Source organism: Cebus imitator, unplaced genomic scaffold (assembly GCF_001604975.1).
Source record: "Cebus imitator isolate Cc_AM_T3 unplaced genomic scaffold, Cebus_imitator-1.0 Scaffold18, whole genome shotgun sequence".
NCBI classification, from domain to species: Eukaryota; Metazoa; Chordata; class Mammalia; order Primates; family Cebidae; genus Cebus; species Cebus imitator.
Window position 1 is genome coordinate 10,867,866 of NW_016107333.1, and position 10,736 is coordinate 10,878,601.

Genomic DNA, 10,736 nt, shown 5'->3' on the forward strand with positions numbered 1-10,736 from the left:
CAAAGTATTTTACAATTTTTCCCGATGTGAGTCAGACCTGTACTAGATACTAATAACATCGGTAAACCATACAGACACAATTTCCCCTTAATGACAATGTTCTAATACTCCCTTATGTTCTGGCTGGAATGGAGGGCTGGGGAACAGTTTTTGGAAGCCAAACCGAATCTTTGCCATTTTTGTTTTATACAGTCATGTGTTAATTAACAACAGGAATATGTTCTGAAAAATGTGTCATTAGGCGATTTCATCTTTTTGTAAACATCACAGAATGTGCTTGCATAATTCTAGATGGTACAACCTACTACGCACCTAGGCTATCTGCTATAACCTATTTATTCTAGGCTACAGATTTGTACCTCATGTTACTGTACTGAATATTGTAGGCAATTGTAACACGATGGTAAGTATTTTTGAATCTAAGCATAGCTAAATATAGAAAATATATAGGAAAAATATGTGTAAAAGATTATATTTTTAAAAAAGATACACTTGTATCTTTACCGTGAATGAAACTTGCAAGACTGGAGTTGCTTTTGGTGAGTTAGAGAGTGGGGAGTGGATAAAGCCTAGGACATGACGTACACTACTGTAGACTTTATAAACACTGTGCACTTAGGCTATACTTAATTAATTAATTAATTAATTAATTTTTGAGCATTTTGCTCTTGTTGTCCAGGCTGGAGTGCAATGGCACGATCTTGGCTCACTGCAACCTCCGCCTCCCAGGTTCAAGCGATTCTCCTGCCATAGCCTCCCGAGTACCTGGGATTATAGGCATGCGCCACCACACCCAGCTAATTTTGTATTTTTAGTAGAGACCGGGTTTCAACATGTTGGTCAGGCTGGTCTCGAACTCCCAACCTCAGGTGATCCTCCCGCTTCGACCTCCCAAAGTGCTGGAATTACAGGTATGAGCCACCTTACCCACCTAATAAATTTATTTTTAAAAGTTGTTTCTTTCTTCAATAGTTAATTTTAGCTTACTGTAACGGTTTTGCTTTATAAGTTTTTAAAATTTTTAAAAACAATTTTTGATTTTTTTGTAATAACACTTAGCTTAAAATAGGAACCTATAGTACAACTGTACAAAAATATTTTCTTTCTTTAATACTTATTCTATAAGCTTTTTACTACTTAAATTTTTTTTTTTTTATTTTTTAAAAACCTTTTTGTTCAAAACTAAGATAAAGACACACATATTAGCTTCAGCCTACACAAGGCCAGGAACCTCGATATCACTGTCTTCCACCTCCACGTCTTGTTCCACTGGAAGGTCTTCATGGGCAATAACACATCGGTGCTGTCATCTCCTATGACAACAAAACCTTCTGGATACTTCCTGAAAAACCTACCTGAGGCTGTTTTACAGTTAACTTTTTTTTTTTGAGACAGAGTTTTGTTCTTGTTGCCCAGTCTGGAGTGCAATGGCGTGATCTCAGCTCAACTTCTGCCTCCTGGCTTCAAGTGATCCTCCTGCCTCAGCCTCCCAAGTAGCTGGGATTACAGGCATCCGCCACCACGCCCAGCTAATTTTGTATTTTTAGTAGAGACAAGGTTTCTCCATGTTGGCTAGGCTGGTCTTGAACTCCCGACTTCAGGTGATCCGCCCACCTCGGCCTCACAAAGTGCTGGGATTACAGGTGTGAGCCACCGCACCTAGCTAACTCTTTTTTTTAATAAGTAAAAGGAGCACACTCTAAAATAACAATAAAAAGTTTAGTAAACATGTAAATCAGTAACAGTCGTTTATTATTATGTACTGTTCATAATTTTGTTGTTGTTTGTTTGTTTGTTTTTTGAGACAGAGTCGCTCTCTGTTGCCCAGGCTGGAGTGCAATGGCGAGATCTCAGCTCACTGCAACCTCTGCCTCCAGGGTTCAAGTGATTCTCCTGCCTCAGCCTCCCAAATAGCTGGGAATACAGGCATGAGCCACCATGCACAGCTAATTTTTGCATTTTTAGTAGAGATGGGGTTTCACCATGTTGGCCAGGCTGGTCTTGAACTCCTGACACCTGCCTTAGCCTCCCAAAGTGCTGGGATTACAGGCATGGGCCACCGCACCTGGCTACTGTACATAGTTGTATGCGCTAGATTTTATACCACTGCACTGTAGTGGGTTTGTTTACAAGAGCCTCACCACAAACATGTGAATAATACATTGCACTATGATGTTAGAACAGCCACAGTGTCACTTGGTGACAGGAATTTTTCAGCTTCATTATAATATTATGGGACCACTGTCATCTACATGGATAGTCATTGTCCAAAACGTCCTTATGGGATACATGGCTAAATTAAATAATAAAAGCACTTTGAGAAAAACCAACACTACCTGTCTAGCTCTAAATCCCCAAATAAATGAAGATTGGAGCCTTTCCTATAAGTGAGACTCCCTAACAAAACAACTTTATTTCTTACTTGTGTGATACACTGTGTCTGAAAATACGTGATTGCCTTTATAATGATCATATGAGAAAATTGCTGTTTTTTTTCTACCTTGGACAGACTAATAAAACTTGTATTTTCGCTTGAAATATCTGTTGTATTTTTTTTCCCTTGAGGTTTTCTAATAAAAACTGGAAAATCTGCTAGACAAATTCTAAAAGAGCTATGAAGCTTGTATTTTTAGTTTGGTGATTTATCATTCTAAAGGTCCTTGAAAAACTTTTTTTCAGGTAAATTTTTGTTTTCTAAATGCTTTTTTGTCTTTGTGTGTGTGTGTGTGTGTGTGTGTGTGTGTGTGTGTGCATGTGTGTGACAACAAACACACACAACAACCAAAATAATTACAGCTTGTGGTAAGTGCTGTGTAAGAAACAAGGGTGGTGGTACAATGTAGATTAAATTGAGAAGAGGGAATAATTGATTTAGATTAGAGGTCAGCAAACTTTTTCTGCAAAGGATCAGATAGTAAATATTTTAGGCCTCGTGTGACATTCCTTCTCTGACACAACTCATAGTTCAGCCACTGTTGTGGGAAAGTAGCCATCGACAGTATGTAAACAAACGGGCATGACTGTGTCCCAATAAAACTTTATTTACAAAAACTAGTGGTGGGCCGGATTTGGAACCTGGACCATTGTTTTTCTGATTCTTGCCTTATATCATGAGTTTATGCAAGGCCTTCCTGAGGACATGATGTTTAAGATAAAACCTGAAGAATAAAAAGAAGCTGGCTTTCCAAGCAGAAAGGATAGGCTGGTCAAAGGCCGTGAGAAAGAGAGGAGTTTGATATATCTGAGGAACAGTAAAGGACCCAGTGGCTGAAGCACAGGGAATCAGGGAGAGCGGGAGATCAGCAGTGTTGGCAGGAACTGGGTCATGCAAGACCTTGTGGGTCCCAGTAAGGAGTTTGGATTTTATTCTCAGAGCATCAGAAACTTCTTGTAGGATTTTAAACTGTGGAGTGACTTTATGAAGTATTAAAATGGCTGCTGTGACTTTGAGGGGGACAAAATACATGGTTTATAGTAAGGAGGTTATTGTAATAATTTGGACAGAAGATGATGGTCAACGTGAAAGATGGCACTGGAGATGGAAAGACGTGGCTGGACTTGAGAGGCATTTTGTAGAGTCCACTGATAGGACCTTCCCATTGATTGAGTGCAGGTGTCAAGGATGACTCCAGGGTTTCTGGCAGGAGCTGGATGAATGGTGGTGCTGTTTACTAAGATACAAAGAGTGGGTGAGTGGCCCGATGCGGTGGCTTATGCCTATAATCCCGGCACTTTGGGAGACCGAGGCAGACAGATCACAACATCAGGAGTTCGAGACCAGCCTGGCCAACATAGTGAAACCCCTGTCTCTACTAAAAAGATATTAAAAATTAGCTGGGCATGTTGGTGGGCACCTGTAATCCTAGCTACTCAGGAGGCTGAGGCAGGAGAATTGCTTGAACCCAGGAGATGGAGGTTGTAGTGAGCCGAAATGGGGCCATTACACTCCAGCCCTGGTGACAGTGTGAGACTCCATCTCAAAAAAAAAAGAGTGGGCAAATGACAAGAGGGAAGGCGAGGGAGAATGAACTCAGAATGACGCCACTCACATGTCAAGTTGGAGTGCCAATTAGATATCCAAGTGCAAATATCAACAAGGCAGTTGGAGCTCAGTGGGAGTGGTTGAGATTGGAGAAGTACATTTGGGATTCATCAACATAAAGACGGCACTTTAAACCATTACATTTCATGGCCCGTAATCCTGGCACTGTGGGAGGCTAAGGTGGGAGGATTGCTTGAGCCCAGGAGTTCAAGATCAGCCTGAGCATCATAGAGAGATCCTGTTTCTACAAAAAATACAAAAATTAGCAAGGCCTGGTGGTCTACCTGTGGTCCCAGCTACTTAGGAGGTTGAGGCAGGAGGATCATTTGAGCCCAGGAGTTGAGACTGCAGTGAGTCGTGGTTATGCCACTGCACTCCAGCCTGGGCAACGGGAGTCAGACCCTCACTCAAAAAAAAAAATTGTGCTAAAATATACGTACATTTACATTGTTGCTCAGACATTGCCACCATCCATCTCCAGAAATTTCCATCCTCCCAATCTGAAACTCCATACCTATTAAACAATACCCATTCCTCCCCTCCCTCTGTCCCTCTGTCCCTGGCAACCATCATTCTACGTTCTGTCTTTGTGACCTTGACCACTCTAGGTATCTCGTATAAGTGGAATCATACAGTATTTGACCTTTTGTGACTGGCTGACCACTTAGCATAATGTTTTCAAGGTTTATTTCTATTGCAGAATATGTCAGCGTTGCATTCCCTTTTTCATTTTTTCTTTTTTTTGGTTATGGTGAATTACACACAACCTAAAATTTGCCATCTTAACCATTTTAATTTATATTTTAGATTTTTTTTTTTTGAGGCAGGGTCTTACTGTGTCACCCAGGCTGGAGTGCAGTGGCACCGTCACAACTCATGGCAACCTCAACCTCCCAGGACCAAGATCCTCTTGCTTCAGCCTCCTGAGTAGCTGGAACTACAGGCATTTGCCAACACCATCCTGACCATTGTAAAGTGTACAGTTTAGCGGTATTAAGTACAGTCATAATGTACAGTCATCACCACCATCCATTTTCAGAACTCACTTCATCTTGTACAATTGAAACGTTGACTATTCCAGGTACCTCATATAAGTGACATGGGACAGTATTTGTCCTTTTGTGACTGGCTTATTTCACTTAACATAATGTCCTTAAGGTTCATCCATGTCGTAGTATGTGTTAGAATTTCTTTTTAAAGGCTGAATAATATTACATTGTATGTATACACCACATTTTGCTTTTCCATTCATCTGCTGATGGACACTTGGGTTGCTTCCCCCTTTCTGTTTTTGTTTTTGTTTTGAGATGGAGTCTCACTCTGTCGCCCAGGCTGGAGTGCAGCGGCATGATCTCAGATCACTGCAACCTCTGCCTCCTGGGTTCAAGCGATTCTCATGCCTCAGCCTCCCAAGTAGCTGGGATTACAGATGTGCACCACCGCACCTGGCTAAGTTTTGGATTTTTAGTAGAGACGGGGTTTCACTGTGTTGACCAGGCTGGTCTTGAATTCTGGACCTCAAGGAATCCACCTGCTTCAGCCTCCCAAAGTGCTGGGATTACAGGTGTGAGCCACCGCAGCAGGCCTTGCTTCCACAGCTTAGCTACTGTGAATAATCCTGATATGAATATGGGCATACAAATATCTTTTTTTTTTTTACAAACATCTTTTTTGAGACAATGTTTTCATTTCTTTTGGGTACATACCCAGAAGTGAAAATGCTGGCTCATATGGTAGTTTTATGTTTAATTATTTTAAGCACCACCACCCTGTTTTCCATGAGGCTCTATCATTTTACATTCTCACCAGCAGTGGACAGGGCTCTGATTTCTCCACATCTTTGCAAACACTTATTATTAGTTTTTTGTTTGTTTAAGAGTAGCTGTCATAATGGGTCTGAGGTGGTATCTCATTATAGCTTTGACTGCATTTCCCTAATGCTTAGTGATGTTGAATATCTTTTCATATACTTATGGGCCATTTGTAGCTCTTTTTTGGAGAAATATCTGTTCAAGTCTTTTTTGAATTGGGTTGATGGGGTGTTTTTTGCTGTAGAGTTTTAGAAATTTTTTTATATATTCTGGATATCAATGTAGATGTATACTTTATCACATATTATATCTCCTGTTTCACATCAGAAGGCATATGAGATAGATACTTTCCAAATCTTTTCTCCCATTTTGTGGGTTTCCTTTTTACTCTGTTAATACTGTCTTTTGATGTGCAAAATTTCTAAATTTTCCTGAAGTCGAATTTGTCATTTTTCTTTTGTTACCTGTGCTTTTGGTGGCATATTCACAAAATCATTGCCAACTCCAATTTCAAAAAGCTTTCTCCCTATGTTTTCTTCTAAGAGTTGTATAGTTTTATCTCTTAGGTCTTTGATCTAGTTTGGGTTAATTGTTGCATATGATATAAGGTAATGGTTCAAATTCATCCTTTTCCATGTGAATGTCCAGTTTTCCCAACACCATTTGTTGAAAAGACTTTGTACTTTCCCTCATTGAATGGCCTTGGCAGTCTTGTCAAAAATCATTTGACCACATGTACAAGGGCTTACTTCTGGGCTCTGTTTTGTTCCACTGGTCTACATTTCTGTTCCTGTGCCAGTATGACACTGCTTTGACTACTGTAGTTTTGTAGTAAGTTTTTGAAGTCAGGAAGTGTGAGACCTCCAACTTCGTTCTTTTTCAATATTTTTTTGGATATTTGAGGGCCTCTTGAAACTCCATATGAATTTTAGGATGAATTTTTCTATTTCTACAAAAAGAAATCCTTCCGATTTTGACAGGAATTGCATTGATTCTGTAGATTTGACAGTTGCAGGCAGAACTTAGCTTTAAATTCAACTGCAAAGAACATAAAAATGCTTAAAAATTGGCTTAAACAAGAAAGTGGTTTGTTCTCAACTCGTATTCACTAAGCCCTGAGGTAGGCAATTCGTGACTGGTCAGGTACCCTTGGATGCAGAGACCCAGGCTTTTTCTGTCTTGTCACTTCATCATGTGTGGCTTTCATTCCCAACTTTGTCTCATGATGCAAAATAGCTGCTTGAGTTCTGGACATCACGTCTGCTTTCCAGTCAGCTGGAAGAAGGAAGAAATAAAGGAGCAAAGTTCTTTACATTTAAGGACACTTCCTGGAAGTCACAACTTTACATCCTATTGGCCAGAAAAATAGTTTCTTCAACTGTCTATAGAAGGAGAGAGTGATAATTTGAGGACAACCAGAAGTTTCTGCCCTAGTAACCACCAGATTCTCTTCCAGATGGAATGTTCAGTTCTGTCAAATGCTGCTGAGCAGTGGAGTGGATGCAAGTGGGGATATAATCTTTGGATTTGTCACTTGGAAATCCTATGTGACTTCAGAAGTTTTGGGGACGGGATGAAGGCAGAGGTCCAGGAGGGATGGGCAGGGTTTGTATGGGATTCATCTCAGCATCAAAGATGCCCCATTCCCTCATGCATAATGGCTCAGCTCCTCCCCATTGTGACCATGCCTTCATAATGCTTGGACCTGGCCCCCTCCTCCCAGGGCAATTGCAAGGTTCTACAGTGTGCGCAATCTCTCATCTTACACCCTTGCAGAAATTGTGCTTACTGTCTGGACTCCTGGAAACTAACTTTGTTAGGACACCTGCCTCCCTTCTAGACCATGAGGGCAGGGGTTATGGCTGATTCTGCCTCACCTAAGCAAACAAAGTCACAGAGTCCTGATAGATGTTAATTGACTGACTGAATGAACAAATAAGCTCTCAGTGCCTAGCGTAGGACTTGATCCATAGTTTGTGTGAATAATCCTCATTGAATTAATTTGTTTATAAAAGGGAGAATGAATGAAAGAAGAAATAAATGTACAAATGAATGAATGAACTCACAGTGCTTAACACCAAGTCTGCTTACATAACAGCTGCTAGTAAATATTTATTTCTATTATTTAAAATATGAATAATATATTCATATGGTTCAAACACATATTAAAACATATACTGGGAAGGGGCTCATTCCCACCTCCATTTTCCATCTATCTGGTTCCCACCACTTTTATTTATTTCTTAGTTTTCCAGAGGTTCTTCATGCAAATTTATGCAAATGAAATATATTGCTATTCCCCCATGCCTTGCTTGGTGGGGGTAGTTGGGAATGAGAAGGCAGGGGCCGGTGGGGTGAGCACAGAGTCAGAGAACTTGATGTGTTCATCCTCACTGGCCTTCTCAACACAGACATTATTCTGAGAGGTAACAAGACTGTACATTTATTTGACTATAAAACATAGATCCCTAAACCTAGGCTCTGTCCTGGGTGGGGCTCTGACCTCCCGCCTCTCCTGTGTGAATCAGGACAGCAGCCCCTCCCCGGGAAAGATGGCCAGATCCACTGCTTTCTAAGTGTGGGCTGGGTACAAAAGGTTGTACTCGAGTTGCAGCTCAGTGGAGCCACATCAACTAAAGAACATCAAAGCCCAGAGTGAGAACCTTCCTCCCTTTGCCATTTTCCTTCAATTTGTTATTAAGGAGAAAGTCTCTGTTCAATGCTGGTGTGTTTTTAACACCTCTCTTAACACTGACTTCCCTTTTAACAGAGAATAGGCCTCCAGAGCCTTCAGCAGGCAACCGGATCTGGCCAGAACGTGATGACATTGTTTTGTTTTCATGGTACTTATTTTTATGGCTACCTTCTATTTATGGCACGAGATACTGGTTTTCCATTTATGGAGGGCTCTAAAGTTTCCTTTTGAAATAATACATTTATGTTTTTAAAAGAAGGACCATTTAAAGAAAAATATTATGTAATAATAGTTACATAATATTTACAGCACAGGTGATACCGAGACAAGGAAAAAATTATAGAGACGTATGTAATGTGCTGAAAAAGAGGACATGCTTCTGAGGTTAAAGCCTCTCATAGCCCCTACGTAACAGAAGGGACCACTGAGGCTCAGAGAGGAGAAGGGACTTTCTCAAGGTCACACCGATGATGTGGACTAAGAACTGATAGCCTCTTGTGAGCCCTGTGGTAGGGAGCGCATTGTGCCAGAAGGGGAGGGCAGAGATTAGGGACAGTGTGCAGCCCCATGGTCAGAGGAGTTCAGTGATCCGCTAGGCAGAGTCCTCCAAGGCTGACCAAGTCATGGACTGAAGGCAAAGGGACCTGGGGACTTGAAGGGGAGGAGGGAAGAGAAGAAAGAGAACACCAGAATGCTGGTGTTTATCGCCCACTGACCGTGTGACTGGCCATGTGCTAGACGTTTGGGTGCTGGATATCACCCCTGGGGAATTTACAAATTTGGGGGAAGACGTCCTACGAAAATAACTCAGGTTTGTGGCAATGGTGTGGTAAGCGCTCCAACAGAGGCACCTCTAGTGACGTCTGGGGTGTTTGTCCGGTAAGTGGTCATTTCCCCATAGCGTTTTTGGAAAGCACCTCTTCACCACTCTTGATTCTTGTAGCTCAGACCAGGCAAACCCCACACCACTTCAGAGTGGGCACATGACCAGACCTGGCCAAATCAGAGCACTGCATCCCTCTTCCCATAGGGGCTGGAACCCGGTTGGGGCCCATGATCAAAGGCAGGCCAGAGGGGGCCTTTCCCAGGAATTTGCTGGAGATACTAGAGAAAAATCCCACTTTATAGGGTTTTCTAAATGGATAAATTGTAATCCAGAGTTAATGATGGCTATCTCTGCCACCAAAAGGGGAGAGGCTCTCTGAGAATGAAGCTGACAGGAAAGCAGGGATGTCAGATGGAGCGACAGCTGGAGTCCTAATGCCACTGTACGGTCACCTCCCGGATCCAGCCATGAAATCGGTGACCCTGAACTCAGTTCTATTTATTTCTTACTTTTTAAAATTTATTTTAGTTTTTAGAGACAGGGTCTCACTCTATCACCCAGGCTGGAGTTCAGCAGTGCAGTCACTGCTCCCTGCAGACTCAACCTCCTGGGCTCAAGTGATCCTCCTGCCTCAGCCTCCCATGTAGTTGGGACTACAGTTGTGTGCCACCACACCTGGCTAATTTTTAATTTATTTATTATTTAATTTAATTTTTAATTTTGATTTTTTGTAGATATGTGGTCTCACTATGTTACTTAGGCTGGTCTCGAACTCCCGGCCTCAAGTGATCCTTCTACCTTCACCTCCCAAAGGTCTGGGATTACAGGTGTGAGCCACTGTACCTGGCTCATTTTTATTTTCATAGAGATGGGGTCTCACTATGTTGCCCAGGCCTGAACTCAGTTCTAGAAGCCAATAACACACACACACACACACACACACACACACACACACACACACACTTGCATTAGCCACTTTGAGATAGATTTCTGTCTCTTAAAACCAAAAAGCGATCTGGCTAATTCCAGGCAGAAACATAATATCATGGGAATGTTGGCAAGGGAGAGGGGTTGGGGTATGTGTATAGATTTACCTTGGAATCATTTCTGGTGGGGATAGGTTTTGAGCAGGGTTTTGAGAAATAGAGAGGATTTTGATATACAAAGAAGGCAAAGAAACAGTTTTCCAGTGAGGGAACAGCCTGGGCAAAGGCTTGGTGGTGGAACAGGGCAGGGAAGTGGCACTGCCCAGTGTGATTGGAGAGAGAGGATGGGGAGAGAGAGGATGGGGACAGAGAGGATGGGGAGAGAGAGGATGGGGAGAGAGAGGATGGGGAGAGAGAGGATGGGGAGAGAGAGGAT

The 10,736-nt window shown here is 42.0% G+C and overlaps 1 non-coding gene across 1 annotated transcript; it reads right to left on the minus strand.

Annotated features, from left to right (window-relative positions):
* Positions 1–2,561: 2,561 nt before the first annotated feature.
* Positions 2,562–2,623, minus strand: LOC119469291. Its single transcript, XR_005198096.1, has one exon. It is a non-coding gene; the product is annotated as a U7 small nuclear RNA (small nuclear RNA).
* Between the last annotated feature and the right edge of the window lie 8,113 nt (positions 2,624–10,736).